This window comes from Megascapheus bottae, chromosome 3 (assembly GCF_031878675.1).
Source record: "Megascapheus bottae isolate mThoBot1 chromosome 3, mThoBot2.hap1, whole genome shotgun sequence".
NCBI classification, from domain to species: Eukaryota; Metazoa; Chordata; class Mammalia; order Rodentia; family Geomyidae; genus Megascapheus; species Megascapheus bottae.
The window spans coordinates 9,641,124-9,660,276 of NC_143511.1; positions in this window are offsets into that span (position 1 = coordinate 9,641,124).

Here is a 19,153-nt window from a genome sequence, read left to right on the forward strand (position 1 = left end):
AGGGTTCTTAAAAAAAATTCCTTCAGTCCATTAAGCAGAAAAATAGGAAATTAACCTAACAATGTCCTGTATTGGTTTGATGCAATTAAACTAACTGCTTGAAAGCATATCCCTTCCTCTGAAGAGCAATATCCTGTATAGCAAGACTGTTGCATCTGACATATAAATAACTTAAGCCAACACAAATATATGCTTAATTTTCAACTCTGAATTACCACTGCAGGGTGTTAAACTGTTGTTGCTGTAATGAAAGTGTTTTAATAACAAATTAAACAGTTTAGTGTTTGCCATAATGTCTTAAAACAATTCAATGTGGAATTTAGTCTTTAGTAATACTGATAACAACACCAACAAAAACAATTAGAAATGTGGACTATCCTACTGTAAGCATACTGCTTGGAATCAATAGAGTGTTTATGCTTCAGTTGAAAAAGCTTAATAGTAATGGGAGGATGATTTTAATTTCAAGGTGAAATATCACATAAAGGAGACTTACTATGCTGTTCAGTATTACTTTACAGATATAGTCCTACTTGTGTACATACTAAAGCTCAAAACTAAGTAAACCATGCCAAATATATATCAAGTTGTTATGATTAAATGCTACAAATTTGCAGCATTAAGCCACTAAGAAAACCAATACAAAATAAGCATTAAGAGAAAGGAACAGGAGAACAAGAGATAAGATATTGTAATATGTATCTGTAGTTGAGGTGCATATCTTTGAATTGTGCATGGTATTATAATAGGGCACAAGATGAATTGAAGAAAGAAAGAGATACAAAGCATTGATATAGTAGAAGTGAAAATAGAAAGACATTTATTCATTTAAATTATTTATTTACATAATTATTGAAGCACTGAACTATGGAATCATCTATTTATACCACTATAACAATCATACTTAATCCTGGGTGGCTTGTAAGTCCTAGAATGGAATCTTTCATGTACATCATGGAAAATATGTGGCTAAGGTTTTACCATACTAGTGTTTAGTGAACGCTTCTCTGTGCCTCCAAGGTAGACCTTCCAGATGGTTGTTCTTCTCATGACTGCAAGGAGCACTGACAAAAGTGAAGTACAATAGACCTGTCTTCAGAAGAGAATGAAATCACCTGAGTGTGTATATTATAGGCTCTTTTCCCAACCATGAAGATTCATGACATCCCCATGAGTAGATCATCTTATTTCATGACTTCAGATGAGACCTAATCATTCCGGATGTTAATTTCATCACATTGGTTACTAACTTATGGGGCATTCAAGCCATAACAGTGATGGCACAGCCAAATCCTCAGCTTGAGAAAGAGAAATAAATCACAGAGTAATCATGAAACTTAGCAATGAAATTGGAGAAGAAGAGAGTCATATGATTTGAAAGAATGGCATCATGACAATGGACATGATGAAGAATGAGTTCTTCTGGTAATCATTAAATCTGATTGAAGGGTTTTGATTGTGATACAGCAAAACTGTTTATAAAAAAATGTGACATTTCTTTAAACTAGTCCTGGGGCTTGAACTCAGGGCCTGAGCACTGTCCTTGAGCTTATTCCTCAAGTCTAGCACTTTTCCACTTGAGCCACAGCACCATTTCTGGCTTTTTCTATGTATATGGTACTGAGAAATCGAACCCGGGTCTTCAAGCATGCTAGGCAAACTCCCGGCTCATGGAAAGCAGTATGGCAGTTCCTCAAAAGACTAAACATAGAACTCTCCTATGACCCAGCAATTCCACTACTTGGCATTTACCCAATCATCCAGAAACAAGGACATACTAAATCCACTAGCACAACAATGTTCATTGCAATGCTGTATACCATAGCAAAGAAATGGAACCAACCCAGATGTCCCTCAGAAGATGAGTGGATCAACAAGATGTGGTGTTTGTACACAATGGAATTCTATGCTGCTGTCAGAAAGAACGGCATCGCCCCATTCATTAGGAAATGGAAAGACTTAGAAAAAATCGTATTAAGTGAAGTAAGGCAGACTCAAAGGAACTTAGGCTCAATGGTTTCCCTCATTTGTCATAATCAGTAAAAACCATGGTCTTTCCTAGCAATACAGCAAAACCTTGATACATAAGGCCATATAGTATGACGCTAAATGAAAGGACCTCTAGGATATAGAAACATAAGCCATATAATGAATGATTGTTTTCCTTAATGTACTATGTTATCTCTCATCTCTTTTGCTGTCCCTCGGTTATCTCATATTGTTACAGTATCTCACTTTGTTATCTGATATATCAGATATATTTGTATTTGGTTATTTGAAATTGGTAGGGAAGGGGGAAAACAAGATGAGAGGTGGGGTGGGGGGAGGGCAATGGGGACCAAGACATGAGAAAGGGTATCAATGTATGTGAATTAATGCACCTTCTATCTGGTGAATATCATGTAACCCTTCTATTAATTACAATAAAATTATATGAAAAAAATGTGACATTTCTAGAGCAGAGGCTCTGTGAGAAATGTCAAGCAATGAGAAAAGGAGGAGGTAAACCAAAATAGGAAACTGATGATCCTTGAGAACTCTAAGTATGGGGCTTTCCATTTTTCATAGAAAATATTTTCCCCATAAATGATTAAAAAAGGTCTTCAGTTTTTTAATTTGCAGCCTTGGGGTTTGAACTAAGGCACCCATGTTTGATTGGCTGATGAGCTACATAAGCCACACTTCCAAACCTGTTTTTTTTTTATTTAAAGTCATAGATTTCATTCTTACAAAAGTGACATGTATATTTAAATCTAGGAATCTATCAGCAGTGACAATATTAGAAAAAAGGATTAGGGGTAAAATACTGTTTTTAAAGGTGCGCATAATTATGGATTACTTAGTAGTTCAATATTTGAAAAATTATTCCAAATAAAACCAATAAAGTATTTAAATAAACAATGGGCAACTGATTTCTCTTTAGCAAAAGAAAGGATTTTTGTTGAAACATTTTTAAGTCATGGCACCTTACTTAACATCAAGCTTAACTTATGTGTTGACTAAATAAAATTTTACGAGATCAATGAAATTTGAAAATTAATGGATAGAAATTGGTGATCAATTTTATTCAAACAGATATTTGCAGTATATCCAAATATGATTCTCTGGAGCACCAACCATAATGTTAACAGATAAATTTGTCAAAAACAAGGATATTTTCCCCCTGTGAGTGTCTGTTATACTTGAGGACAGTCAAACATATGTATGAGATTAGGATGTACATTCAATGCAGTAAAAACTTATTGGAAACAAACGGTAGGTCGAAGCACTACAAAGGGATTTGTGAACACTGAATTTTACCCAAAGACTTCAGTGGCAGCAGGACAGCAGATGGCGAAGAGCTAACAGCACAGGAAGACATCTAAAGCCACTAGAAAGTGTATTTTGAGAAGCTATACGAGGTGCCAAGGGACCTTAGAGATGGTACCAAGTGTGAAGCAATTGTCTGCACTGCCATAAAATAACCTTCACCTTTCCTGGCAGAGAAAGAAACGGCAGTAAACAAGCTCAATGTGGGACAGGCCTACGGTGCAATGTTACAGATGAACTCATAAAGTAGGTGGCAACTGTGCATTTAGTGTCTTTCATAAAACCTGTCAGTGGGCAAATGGCGAACCAGGGACAGCCTGAATGCCAGTGCGAATCAATCCACATAATCCCCTCCACAACCCCACATGACTGAGCAGGAGCAGCCAGCCCACATTATTAAATGCAAATGTGGGGATGGGGAAGATTGAAAGCTAAGCACAAAGAAAGGCAAACCAAGGGTCAGAAGAGAGTAAGTTGAGAACTACAGAGAAAAGAGAAGATAGCAATTCTGTTTTTATCTGATGAGATAACCCCATTAGACTTTTTTTTAACTTGGTTTTCTCTTATTGCCAAGGTCTTTAGGCCAAATTAAAAGCACTTATAATGATTTATGGTGATAACTTGTTTGTAATTGGGTGGTTAATCACATTTCCAGAAGCAGAATGTCCCAACCACATCCCACAGCATTAAGCATATTTAAAATGTGGTAAATACTGGAGGTCTAGGCTATGCAATAAATGAAACAGAACTGCAATAAGATAATCGCTTAAAAATGCTTTGAAATGATTTAGACTTGTTACTTGCATTTTGACCAGATAAAGACATAACTTGGCTATGATTACCTTTCACCACTATTGAATGAACTCTGAACTTTCCATTTCTTTACTCTGTGGTGATAAGAGGGATGGAAATATGGAGATATGTAGATTTGCAGGCTCCTTCCAGCCAATGTTCACATGGTACAGTTATTAAACCAATTCATTTCAATATTTGTTGTAGAAGAAAAAGAATGTGCATTGTGAGGATATGTGAGATACGTTAAATTAGGATGGTCATAAAAGAAATTCAAATCAAAACAACTCTAAGATTCCACCTCACTCCAGTTAGAATGGCCAGGATCAGGAAAACGAATGACAACAGATGCTGGAGGGGATGTGGCCAGGAGGGATCACTACTACACTGTTGGTGGGAGTGCAAACTCGTTCAACCACTATGGAAAGCAGTGTGGCAGTGCCTCAAAAGACTAAACATAGAGCTCCCCTATGACCCAGCAATTCCACTACTTGGCATTTACCCAATCAACCAGAAACAAAGACATACAAAATCCTCCAGCACAACAATGTTCATTGCAGCACTATTTACCGTAGCAAAGATATGGAAAGAACCTAGATGTCCCTCAGTCGATGAGTGGATCAACAAGATGTGGTATTTGTACACAATGGAATTCTATGCTGCTGTCAGAAAGAATGACCTTACCCCATTTGTTAGGAAATGGAAAGACTTAGAAAAGATCATATTAAGTGAAGTAAGCCAGCCTCAAAGGAACATAGTTCAATGGTTTCCATCATTTGTCATAATCAGTAGAAACCTTGGCTCTCCTACCAGAGATTTGCAATAGAGCAAAACCTTGATACAAAAGGCCATATAGTAGGACACTAAATGAAAAGATCTCTAGGATATAGAAACATAAGCCATATAATGAATGATTGTTGTCCTTAATATACTATGCTATCTCTCATCTGTTTTGCCGTCCCTTGGTTATCTCATATTGTTACAGTATCTCACTTTGTTACCTGATATATCGGATATGTTTGAATTTGGTTATTTGAAATTGGATAGGGAATGGGGAAAACAAGATGAGGGGTGGGAGTGGGGCGGAGGGAAATGGGGACCAAGACATGTGAAAGGGTATCAATGTATGTGAATTAATGCACCATCTATCTGGCAAATATCATGTAACCCTTCTATTAATTACAATAAAAAATATGAAAAAAAAGAAAGTTTCGACCTGTGCCAAGGAGGCCTAGTGTATTTCCTATTCCTTCTTGTAAAGTTTTCAGAGTGTTGGCTTTTACCTGCAGGTATTTGATCCATTTGGAGTTAATTCTAGTGCAGGGTGACAAAGAAGGATCCAACTTTAGTTTTCTGCAGGTGCTTGTCCAGTTCTTCCAGCACCACTTGTTGAAGAGGCTATCTTTCTTCCATTCTATTTTTTTGGCTTCCTTGTCAAAGATTAGGTGGCCATAGATCTGTGGTTTAATATCTGAGTCTTCAGTTCTATTCCATTGGTCTTCAGGCCCATTCTTATGCCAATACCAAGCTGTTTTGATAATTATAGCTCTGTATAGAGTCTAAAGTTTGGTATTGATATTCCTCCTGTGCTGTTCTTTCTGCTAAGAGGTGTTTTTGCTATACGGGGTCTTTTCTTATTCCATATGAAATTTTGGATTGCCTTTTCTATTTCTTTAAAGAATGACATTGGGATATTGATGGGTACTGCGTTGAATTTGTAGATAGCCCTCGGCAAGATTGTCATTTTTCATGATATTGATTCTTGCAATCCAGGAGCATGGGAGGTTTTTCCATTTCCTCAGTTCTGCTTTAATTTCCTTTTTCAGGGTTTTAAAGTTTTCATCAAAGAGGTCCTTTACATTCTTACTTAAGGTAATTCCTAGGTACTTTATTTTCTTTGAAGCTATTGCAAAAGGAGCTGCTTTTCAGATTGTTGCCTCATTCCTCTCACTGTTGACATAGAGGAAGGCTGTTGTTTTTTGAATGTTAATTTTATACCCTGCTACCTTTCCAAAGTTTTGAATCAGCTCAAGGAGCTTGAGAGTGGAGTCTATAGGATTCTTTAAATGCAGAATCATGTCATCTGCAAAGAGGGAAAGTTTTACTTCCTATTTCCCTATTTCGATCCCCTTTATGCTTGCTTATTGCCTTATTGCACTGGCTGGGAATTCTAATACTATGTTAAAGAGGAGTGGAGAGAGTTGGCATCCTTGTCTTGTTCCTGATTTTAGAAGGAATGGCTTTAGCTTTTCGCCATTAAGTATAATATTATCTGTGGGTTTGTCGTGCACAGCCTTTATTATACTGAGGAATGTTCCATGGATTCCTAGTTTCTCTAGAGCTTTTAACATAAAGGAGTGTTGGATCTTGTCAAAGGCCTTCTCTGCATCTATTGAGACAATCATGTGATTTTTGTCCTTGCTCCTGTTGATGTGTTGAATTATATTAATTGATTTGCATATGTTGAACCAGCTTTGCCTCCCTGTGATGAATCCTGTTTGATCATATTGTATAATTTTTTTGATGAGTTGTTGTAGACGGTTGGCCAGTATTTTGTTGAGAAGTTTTGCATCGATGTTCATCAAAGAAATAGGTCTATAGTTCTCTTTCTTTGATGAATCTCTGTCTGGTTTGGGGATGAGGGTTATACTGGCTTCATAGAATGAGTTTGGTAAAGAACCTTCATTTTCAATTTCGTTGAAGAGCTTGAGGAGTATTGGTGTGAGCTCTGCTTTGAAGACCTTATAGAATTCAGCTGTGAATCCATATGGCTCTGGGCTTTTCTTAGGTGGACGGTCTCTTATTGCCATTTCTATTTCAGTGCTTGAAATAGGCCTGCTTAGTTGTATTAGTTCTTCTTGGTTCAGTGTGGGTATGTTAATATTGGCTAGGAATTCATCCATTTCCTCTAGATTCTCAAATTTGTTGGCGTAAAGTTTTGAGAAGTATTCCCTCATGATATTCTGGATCTTGGTAATTTCAAATGATTTCTTAAACAAAAGTAAGAAGCCATGTAGGATTTCTCATGGGTCATTTGCTCCTCTGTTTTTTTCCCTAAAGATATTCTCCTGTTTTTTTGTTTGTCAGTTAAGACCTTTTGAACTTTGTCCTGACACTGACAACACAGCACAAGACATAGATAAGGGAAAGCCTTAGCATCTATTTTCCTAGCATGGTGATTTTTGAGAATTCTAAACATTATACAGCAATATTACACTTAGGAAAACAAGTAATGAATAATGTCTAATGATGGATAACCAATAATTCCAAAAAGATGCACTATCCCAAGTTTCATGACAACAGATTTTCTTTCTTTATGTTGGATTTCTATTCTTTGTCTACAGTAGGTATTCTAGATATCCTGTGCCAGGACATAAATTAAAGACTGAGATATTGACTTTTCTTATGATTTATTCAAAGTTTTCTGTTGTTAATCATCTCCTCTACTTTTTTTCTTTTTTTCCATATATTTTTATTGTATTTAATAGAACGGTTACATTATATTCACCAGATAGAGGGTGCATTACTTCACAAGCATTGATGCCCTTTCTCATGTCTTGGTCCCCATTTCCCTCCCTTCATCCCTTCCTCTCATCTCGTTTGCCCCCTTCCCTATCTGATTTCTAATAACCAAATACACATATATACAATATATCAGATAACAAGGTGAAATACTGTAACAATATGAGATAACCAAGGGACAGCAAAAGAGATGAGAGATATCATAGTGCATTATGTACAATGATCACTCATTATTTGGCATTTGTTTCTATATCCTGGAGGTCCTTTCATTTAGCATCATACTATATGGCCTTATGAATCTAGTTTTTCTTCTATTGTAAATCTCTGCTAGGAGAGCCCAAGGTTTCTACTGATTGTGACAAATGAGGGAAAACATTGAGCTATGTTCCTTTGAGTCTGGCTTACTTCACTTAATATGATTTTTTCTAAGTCTTTCCATTTCCTTACAAATCGGGTGATGTCATTCCTTCTGATTTACTCTACTTTTTGTAATCAGTTTTATCTGGTCCATATAAAAGATCAGTATGTTCCATTTCTTTTATTCTGTTTGTTTAGACAATCTCGCTCTTTTTCCTTTAAATTTATGATGTATTTTTTCTATTTAAAGAATATAATCTAATCTCTACAGTGCATATCCATTCTGCATTCAGGTAGTTTATGTCTTGTTTTTCTAAGTTTATTAACTTTATAAGCACATCACTTGATCTTTTCTTTTTTAAATTTTTATTGTAATTAATAGAAGGGTTACATTATATTCACCAGATAAAAGGTGAACTTTATCTTTTCTATATCATAAATTTCTGTTCAAAAAGAGAAAAAGTAAAAATAACTACCTATGTAAATTTACTTATTTATAAAAATTCACAAATCTGTTTCTACATAATTGGTGTTCTCTGTATTCAGAAAATGAACTTATTTCCTCTTCACAATCACTTTTGTGATTAGCTTATTTATATTGAATTATTCTCATCACCCAAATAATTATGCATTTGTTCCTCATATTTTACATCTTCTCTTTCTCTTATCATCTTCTCTTATCATCTTCTCTTTCTCACTGTATTGATCTTCAAACTTAAGGGTCATGAAAAAGGACACTCAGGGCATATTTTCTATTTCTGTATCTGTCATTCTTCTACTTATTTTTAACACATATACTACTATACAAATACTTTTTATTAAATGAAGTCTGATATAGTAATTGTCAATCTCATAAGCATTTCCTAAATTTCTTCATACATGAACATCATTAGCATCAAATCCTTTTTGTTCAATTTTCCCTGTATTGACAAAGAATTGTATTACCCCACCCCATATCTAGATATGCATTTGTAGATCTTCTGTAAAATACTTGGGGCATTATTAAATAGAACTGTGAATTATGCACAAATATTGGTTCCTTTCTCGCTGTACACATCATATGTTAGAACTCACTATTTATATCTTCTGAGATAAAAAGCCTTGCAATAGATTCATGTTTTGTGAAGATGAAAATCAACCCAGATAGAGTAGAAGAAAAGGGAAGATCAAAATCACCTAATATTTTTGACTTAGAATGAGAAAAATCAGAACTAAGTAGAAGCTGTCTACTGAAGATAGGAAGGGAGAGAGAACATTAGATTTCATAAAGAAGGTAGTGTGCAGTAGAAAAACAAGGAGAATAATAACTATCACAGCAAAAAGAAAAAGAAATATAAAGCCCCAAGACTTACCTAAAATCTTTAGGCAAAAGAGGAGAACTAAAGCTGGGAGTCCCATATAAGGCATAGGATCCTGAGGGATGGACTGATTTACACATTGCAGAACAAAAAATCCATCCTTTTTATTTTTTTTTAATTTTTTTTATTGAAATTAGTAAAAGGGTTACATGATATTTGCCAGATAGAAGGTACATTAATTCACATACATTGATACTCTTTCACATGTCTTGGTACCCATTTCCCTCCCCGCCCCACACCCCCCACCCGTCTTGGTTTTCCCCCCTTCCCTATCAAATTTCAAATGTCCAAATACAAATAAATTCAATATATCAGATAACAAAGTGAGATACTATACCAATATGAGATAACCAAGGGACATCAAAGGAGATGAGAGACAACATAGTACATTAAGGACAACAATCATTCATTATATGGCTTTTGTTTCACTATCCTGGAGGTCCTTTCAATTAGCTTCACATTATATGGCCTTATGTATCAAGATTTTGCTCTATTGCAAATCTCTGCTAGTAGAGCCCAAGGTTTCTACTGATTATGACAAATGAGGGAAACCATTGAACCTAAGTTCCTTTGAGTCTGGCTTACTTCACTTAATATGATTTTTTCTAAGTCTTTCCATTTCCTAACAAATGGGGCGATGTCATTCTTTCTGACAGCAGCATAGAATTCCATTGTGTACAAATACCACAACTTGTTGATCCACTCATCAACTGAGGGATATCTAGGTTGGTTCCATATCTTTGCTATGGTGAATAGTGCTGCAATGAACATTGTTGTGCTAGTGGGTTTAGTATGTCCTTGTTTCTGGATGGTTGGGTAAATGCCAAGTAGTGGAATTGCTGGGTCATAGGGGAGTTCTATGTTTAGCCTTTTGAGGCACTGCCACACTGCTTTCCATAGTGGTTGAATGAGTTTGCACTCCCACCAACAGTGTAGTAGTGATCCCTCCTGGCCACATCCCCTCCAGCATCTGTTATTATTCATTTTCCTGATCCTGGCCATTCTAACTGGAGTGAGGTGGAATCTTAGAGTTGTTTTGATTTGCATTTCTTTTATGACCAGAGATGTTGAGCATTTCTTCATGTGTCTATAGGCCATTTTTGTTTCTTCTTCAGAGAAGATTCTCTTTAAGTTTTTGACCCATTTTTTAATGGGATGGTTGTTACTTTGGAGGTTAGTTTTGGAGTGATTCAATTTTTTGAGTTGTTGATATATTTTAGATATGAGGCCTTTGTCTGTTGTTTGGTTGGTGAAGATCTTCTCCCACTCTGTAGGCTTCCTGAGTAGTTTACTAGCTATGTCCTTTGCCATACAAAAGCTCTGCAGTTTAATGCAGTCCCACTTATGCAGCCTTTCTGTGATTTGTTGTGATTCTTGGTCCTTATTAAGAAAGTTTCGACCTGTGCCAAGGAGGCCTAGTGTATCTCCTATTCCTTCCTGTAAAGTTTTCAGTGTGTCAGCTTTTACCTCCAGGTCTTTGATCCATTTGGAGTTAATTCTAGTGCAAGGTGACAAAGAAGGATCCAGCTTTAGTTTTCTGCAGTTGCTTAACCAGTTCTGCCAGCACAACTTGTTGAAGAGGCTGTCTTTCTTCCATTCTATTTTTTTGGTTCCTTTGTCAAAGATTAGGTGGCCATAGGTCTGTGGTTTAATATCTGGGTCCTCAGTTCTATTCCATTGGTCTTCAGGCCTGTTCCTGTGCCAGTACCAAGCTGTTTTGAGAATTATAGCTCTGTAATAGAGTCTAAAGTTTGGAATTGAAATTCCTCCAGCGCTGTTCTTTCTGCTAAGAAGTGTTTTTGCTATACGGGGTCTTTTATTATTCCATATGAAATTTTGAAATCCATCCTTTTTAAAAGTCTTAAATCCAACATGGAATTTGGTGAGGCAAAGATCAGATCAGACACAATCTAAACACAGAAAACAGGTGAGGATTTAGATTTTTCCAACACTGAGCTTTGCAAGTACAGGAAATGGGCTGGACACTAAACTGAAGGTTCTGTTCTGTGAATTCTGCTGGAAAATATAGTTTTTTTTAAATTGTTTATTGACAGAGTAATGTATAGATGGGTTACAGTTATATTTGCCAGGTAGTAAGTTCTTTATTTCTCACACATTGATACCCCGTCTCATGTTTTTGTCCCCATTTCCCTCCCCCACCCCTTCCAATCATCTTGTTTTCCCCCCTTCCCTTTTATATTTCAAATAAACAAATAAACATATATATAATATGCCAGGTAACAAAGTCAGATACTGTAACAATATGAGATTAACCAAAGGGCAATAAAGGAGAAGAGAAATAAGAGTATATTAGGAACAAAAATCACACAAGATAAAACTCCTGTTTCCATATCCTAGAGATCCTTTCATTTAGTCTTATTCTATATGACCTTATGTACCTAGGTTTTGTGCTATTGTAATCCTCTACTAGGAGAATCCTAGATGTGAACTAATTATTACAAATGAGGGAAACCATTGAGCCTATGTTACTTTGAGTCTGGCTTACTTCACTTAATATGTTTTTTTCCAAGTGTTTCCAGTTAATATAGCTTTTCTCTGTACAAAACAGGCAGAAAAATGTTATGCACGTATTGTCTAGAACTGTCACACCAAAGAAATCTTTCTTATTCAGAGGGAAGTCTCTATCCACTCAGATCACAGAGGAAGTCACATGCATTTTACAGAGCAAAGTCCTGGCAGCTTGAAGGAAGGAACATGCCTATAGAGATCATGGAGAAAATTTCACCCATCTCATGGAGAGAAGTCCTATACCTCGCAAGTAGGAAAGCTTCCTTTAGGTTTCAGAATGTCCCTAGTGTCTTGTAGGAAAACACTGATCTTCAAATACAGGAAGAATTCCCTGTCCCACAAAACTGTGTGCCTCCATCTGTTGAAAAAAGCTACCTTAAAACAAAACAAAAAAACCAGAAAGATCCTAGCAGATGGGATGGAAAAGCCACCAAGTAATAAAATTTGTGACACAAATGAAGACATCACAAGTATCTCTAATGTCAAAAAAGGAAATATTTGAAAATCTATATTCAAATAAACAGAACAGTTTATAAAATGGACATACCTCTAGATGTTGACAATATTAAACCAATTGTGTAGAGTTCACTTTGCTATATCTATTACAATATGATTGAATCAACAACTATATTCTAACAAATTTTCTTTGAATAAATCCAGATGGATTAACACTAAATTCTCTGAGATTTCTAAAGAAGAGCTCCAAATACTTCCCAATTCTTTTTGAAAAAGAAGGAACCAGTCACATATCTTCTCCAAGTGCATATCTATTTAAAAAGCATTAGAGATTGTTCCATCAGTACTTGATTGAAGAAGTGTGTTTACTGTCCTTTTGTTTTTTTTTGTTTTATATTACTGTGAACTTAATACAGTTCTGAAGTTCTCAAACACATCTATCTTATTTTGAGGTTAGTAAATACATTGGGCAGACTTTGTGTAATGTACAGCTAACTTCAATAGAAGTACAATAGTGAGGATTCAGTTAGAAAATGAATACCACACCAGTGATTCAAAAAGAGTCAATTATTCTTAGCTTCCTGCAGAGAATTAAATGTAACACCTTAACTAATAAAGCCAAGGAATGTAGGAACAAACTTTATTTTTAGGAATATGCAAGAGGAAACTTGAAACAGCTAGCATGTTGTTTAGCACAGTGGACTCTGGGCTCCGTGGCTGACTTTTGGAGAAAGGGTAGTTGCTAGATTTTTTTTAAAAAGCAGAATATTTGTAAAGAAATTTCTTCTAGCATGTGGATTAGAGCTGATCTTTTGGAACCGTCCCTGTAGGGCAGAGACACTTCCTGAAGGGTGCATGGGGGAACACACTAAGTCCATGGGAATGGTACAGGCTAAAACAAAGAACCTTCCTTTGTAAATAGCAGCATGTTGGAGCTAGTTTACAGAAGTGTTCTGATGGGATACTGGCAACATCTCCAGCAACCTGAGCATTCTTGGGCAATGAAAAGACCACATGGTGGGGTGGCAGTCCTTGCAGGTCTGGAATTAAGCACACCAAAATCATACACAGTTTTGGCTTCACAATCTTGTCAATGCTTTCTATTGTCAAAATGCTATTGTGCCAGGTGGCAAAGGAAAATTAATAACAGTCCAATTCTGGTGTCAAAAAGTAGGACAGAGTTGTGTAGTGAGAAACAGTAAGTTAATAGCTTGCCTAAGCAAACCCTTTGGTTACTCAGCTTGCATATGAAGCCTTCAAACACACTGAAACTTGTAGACAAAAAGCACAGCCATTTTGCTTCCAACAAGATGCTTCTATCCTTGGAATGATTAAAATTAAGTTGTAAAGTTTCGTAAAACTGAGAGGACAATGATCACTCCTCAAAACCTTTCTACAGTCCATATTTATCTATCACATAAACTCTAAGTTAGAAAATCAATTGACAGTAACTTGAATGTAACATGATAGTTAAGAGGACAGAGAGAAAACACTATTTGGAGATAAGGAAAAAAATACCCACTAAAATATCTCTAAATAAGAAGAAGTCATACAAAAATTATACAGGCCATATTCTATAATGAGCTGAGTCTCTAGCTATCTATGGCACCATTCTTCCTAAAATAAGAAGGAAAATCCTTAGGCAGGCAAGACTTTGAGTTCTTGTTCTTTATACACTGGGTTTACCCAGATCTTTAACTTTTTTTGAAGTGACAAGTCCTAAAATTCTATCACTTTGGTGATAGTAGGCTATATCATTGAATACATGAAAAACCATAGACTTGCTTTTATTTTTTTAATCAGGGTGATGTGTAGAGGGGTAACAGCTACATTTATATTCGTTAGGTAGTGAGTATATCACTTCTTTAATATTGTTACCCCTTTCCATATTTTATCCCCACTTCCCTCTCCTAACCCCTCCCAAGTTGTAGAGTTCATTTCCAACATTTTGCCTTGTGAATATTGCTGTTACTCTGGTTCGTACTTTGTCCTTTGTCTCATCATCTTGTTTTGCCCCTACCCTTTCCTGAGTCAAATAAACAAATAATTGTATATACAATACACCAAATACCAAAGTCAGATACAGCAACAATAGAAGGTAAACCATAAGGGATAGAAAAAAGAAGGAGAGAGAAAAAGGGAAAAGGAGTAAAGAAATAATTTCACATAGTACATTAAAAACATCAACCACAATGAAAAATCTCTTGTTACTCTAGCCTGGAGTTCATTTAGCTCAGTGACTTGTACACTTGACTTGTAGACTTTAAGTGAGTGAATGATATTGCTTGTACATTGTGCATTGTGCCTCAATAAACTATATTTATAACTCTAAGCACACACATAAAGAAAACAGAAACAGCTCAAGTAGGTAACCTCATGATGTAATTAAAACTGCTAGAAAAAGTAGAACAAATCAAACATAAAACTACTAGATGGAGAGAGATAGCAAATATTAGGGCAGAAATCAAAGAAATAGAGACAAATAAAAACTATATATAAAATCAATAAAACAAAAAGCTATGAGATTTTTTTTTAATTCATGTAATGCATAAACCACTTTCGAGATTAATGAAAAAAATAGAGGAGACTCAAATCCATAAGATGAAAGATGCCACAAGATCATGGTTCATTCCACAGTGATACCTGCTCTAAATCAATTTCAGTACTAGAAAATATCCCTTGCTACAGTACCATTTATTAGCCTTTAGCTTTTATCAACTTTTACAGTCTTTGGTATATATTTGTATGTGAATGCATAATTATCTGATTTGATCTAATACATGTATTCATGTGACCATTGTATTAAGATGCCCAACAATTCCATGAAGACAGAAAGTTTTTGTTTCTCTTTTATAGTTACAAGCATCATTCCCATCCATTTTACTTAATTGTATAATATCAAGAATATTATAGAAATTGAATTATACAATATGTTCACTTCAAAATTTGTATTTTTTCCTACTAAGGGCAATAACATTTAAGAAGTTCAACTTGTTATATATACATATACATTATATTATATTACATATATTATATTATATACATTATATATATTATTTATTAACTATATATTGTTAATTTTGTGATGCTGAATAGCATATAGTATGTAAATGTGCCAAACATTGAATGTCCTTAATTTTTTATCCCCAGAAGGATATTGGGGATTACTATTTACATATATTTATGTTTATGCTATATTCGTGTTTCTAAACAAATCCTTTTCATTGAATTATGAAGTATGTCATTAAATTTTTAGGGGCACATGGAAAAGTGCTCAGCAATACTAAATATGGGACAATCAGAATGTAAGTGGTAAGTATGGTTCAGGGCTATTTGCATATTTTTAAAGTGATGAAGTGAGCAATACTTTCCTTACTTTTGTTTTGTAGTTACAGTTTGGAAGAGTGTTAGTAGAAACTTCAAATGAAGTTTACTTTTGAAAGAATAATTCAGTGACTATTGATTCAACCTAAACACCAATTCTACTATAGAGTGCTCTGAAATATTTTAATGACCTCTTGGTTCATGCTGTGGTAGGAATAATCGGGAATTGGTCCCTCCTTGGGAATATCTATTGAGCTAGAAAACATTTAAGAACTCTAGAGTCTGACTGAATACCTGCATTATCTAGGGAAATGTATGATGAAGAAAAATGCTTTAAATTTTATTACAACATTTTTCTCCAGCTACCAGCCCCATGGCAAAATCATGTGGGCCAGTAATCTATGTTTCAGTGAGTCTTACAGGAGCAAGAATGTACACTAATGACCTTACCCTCCACATGTTGAGGCTGCAGGTCTTCATCTTTATGATGTTTCATGGAGGACTGTCCACACTGTGACTGCTAGCTATGGTTTCAATGAAATAGTAAAGTACTTTCCAGCCATGTCTATCAAGGGAAAAAGAGGTTTATTGAGGCAGAACACATCCTCTTATGTTTTCAAGTGGACCTGGACTTTTAAGGAAGATCCTGCTAGGTCTCTGCTCAATGAGGGGAATAATTAAATCAATGACCACAGCCAAGAAGGTAGAGAGCTGTTGCAGAAATTGTTTGGAAAGTCACAATACAAATGTACAACTATTAGTTACCAATAAGTAAATCTCTGAGGGAATGTCTTATTTTCACACTTACCCACTTTACAGTAGTAAAAACACCCACCTCCTCATTATAGGATTTGAAGAAACAACAAACATTACCAAAAAAAAGTGAAAACTAAACTGATTATAATTGAATGATTCATGCCTATAGCTCACACTAGTGGCTAAGGCTTTTAATCCTAGCTACTCCAAAGACTGATTTTTAAGGATGATGGTGCAAAGCCAGGCCAGGAAGGAAAGTCTATGAAATTCTTTTATCCAGTTAACCAAGAAAAAGCCAGAAGTGGAGCTATTTCCTAAGTAGGTAAAGTGCTTGTCTTGAACTAAACAGCTTAGGGACAACAACTAAGTTCAACACTAGAACCAACACACATACAAATTTAAAGAACAAAGAGATACATAATAACAAAAATGACAAACAGGTTAGTACAGCTCAAATACAGGAACAAACCAAGTAAAGAAACTGACAGAAACTATCCCAAAGAAACACTAGACACTGAAATTACAATATAGATTTAACAGCCGTACATTCCTATCTTCTATTGCTCAAAATGCCAACATGAATAATGGACATACATAAAGTAATTTAGGAATATGTACAGTAGACAATTTTAATAAAGGGCTACCAGTTATATAAGGGGACTAAATAAAAGTTATAGTACAGGTCCTGGGAGTTTGCCCTAGTGGTAGAGTGCTTGACTAGCATGCACGAAGACCCATGTTCAATTCCTTGGTACCACATACATAGAAAAAAGCTGGAAGTGGTGCTGAGGCTCAAGTGGTAGAGCTCTAGCCTTGAGAAAGTCCAAGGACAGTGCTCAGGCCCTGAGCCAAGCCCAGGACTGATGTTATGGTAGAGAAAAGAATAATAGCTGAAATGTAAAATTCACTAATTGATTATTTTATGTATTGATCAAAATTTGTTATTTACTCACTTCATAATAAATATAGCAGAAACATAATTGATTTGGGAATTGTATTAATTATTTTGAAACAGTCTTTGTCTTTAAGAAACTTGCAACAGGGCCGGGAGTTTGGCCTAGTGGTTAAAGTGCTTGCCTAGCATGCATGAAGACCCGGGTTTGATTCCTCGGTACCACATACATAGAAAAAAGCCAGAAGTGGTGCTGAGGCTCAACTGGTAGAGCTCTAGCCTTGAGAAAGTCCAAGAACAGTGCTCAGGCCCTGAGCTCAAGCCCAGGACTGGCAAAAAAAAAAAAGAAACTTGCAACAAAATGCTAACATTTTTCAAAGGGAAAAATACAGAAATAATCACATACTAATATAAAATTTGAACATTGTTCTGATGTGAAGTGTGACTGCTTTTCCACTCATTGGTACAGATATTCTTCTGGAAAATAGTTCTAGATAGCAAAGCAGTAAGAATAGTATCTTTTCAAACTGATCATGATAACTCATTTGTTATCACTTCTTTTTATCTCTTCATATTGTGAAATTCTGATGAACTAGTTGACTTGTGAGTCCCATCATAAACCATTATCACTGGCTTTCATGTTATGATACAAGTCAAAATATTGAAATGGCAGTCTATAGGCCTGGGTGCTGTCCCTGAGCTTTTCAGCTCAAAGCTACCACTCTACCACTTTAGCCACAGAGCCACTTCCAGTTTTCTGGAATCTTACCTTTTCTTCTTTTTTTTTTACTTCATTAAAGATGAGATCTTTTTGTTTGGAATAATTAGTATATATATGATATAGTAATAGCAGATGATCACAATACATCAATAGCTATATAAATATGATCATATAAAATAATGCTAATCAAAATGACTTCCAAGAAATGAAAAAAATAAAGATGAGATCTCTTAAACTTTTGTGTTTGTGTTTTGAATCAAGATCTTAAGATCTGAACCTCCTAAATCCTTGCAACTTTACTGTTATACTCATTTATGTCATTCTGTGACACAAAGATTCACTCATATGTCTACATTGCATTAGAGTATAATATCACAAAGTCTGAATCTCACTGGGTTCTACTTCATATTAAGAAAGTGAAGATCTCTTTATAAGTGTATTTGTCTTTTTATTTATATTTTCATTTATTTTTGCCAGTTTTGGAGCTTGAACTCAGGGAATAGATGTTGTCCCTGAACTTTTATGCTCAAGGCTAGCATTCACTACTTGAGTTGCAACTAAACTTTTGTCTTTTTTTTAAATTGTTTTGGATTATAAGTGTATTTGTTATATGACAAAATAGTTGATATAGTCCTCCTTTGTGGTGGTAGAAATACTCGCCTCTGCCATCCAAAGAAATATTTCTTTTTAAATTTTTTTTCATACATTTTATTGTAATTAATAGAAGGGTTACATTATATTTGCCAGATAGAAGGTACATTAATTCATATACATTGATACCCTTTCTCATGTCTTGGTCCCCATTTCCCTCCCCCCCACTTCCACCCCTCATCTTGTTTTCCCCCTTCCCTATCCAACTTCAAATAACCAAATACAAATATATCCGATATATCAGATAACAAAGTAAGATAATATAACAATATGAGATAATCAAGGGATAGCAAAAGAGATGAGAGATAACATAGTAGATTAAGGATAACAATCGCTCATTATATGGCTTCTGTTTCTATATCCTAGAGGTCCTTTCATTTAGCATCATACTATATGGCCTTCTGTATCTAGGTTTTGCTCTATTGCAAATGTCTGCTAGGAGAGACCAAGGTTTCTACTGATTATGACAAATGAGGGAAACCATTG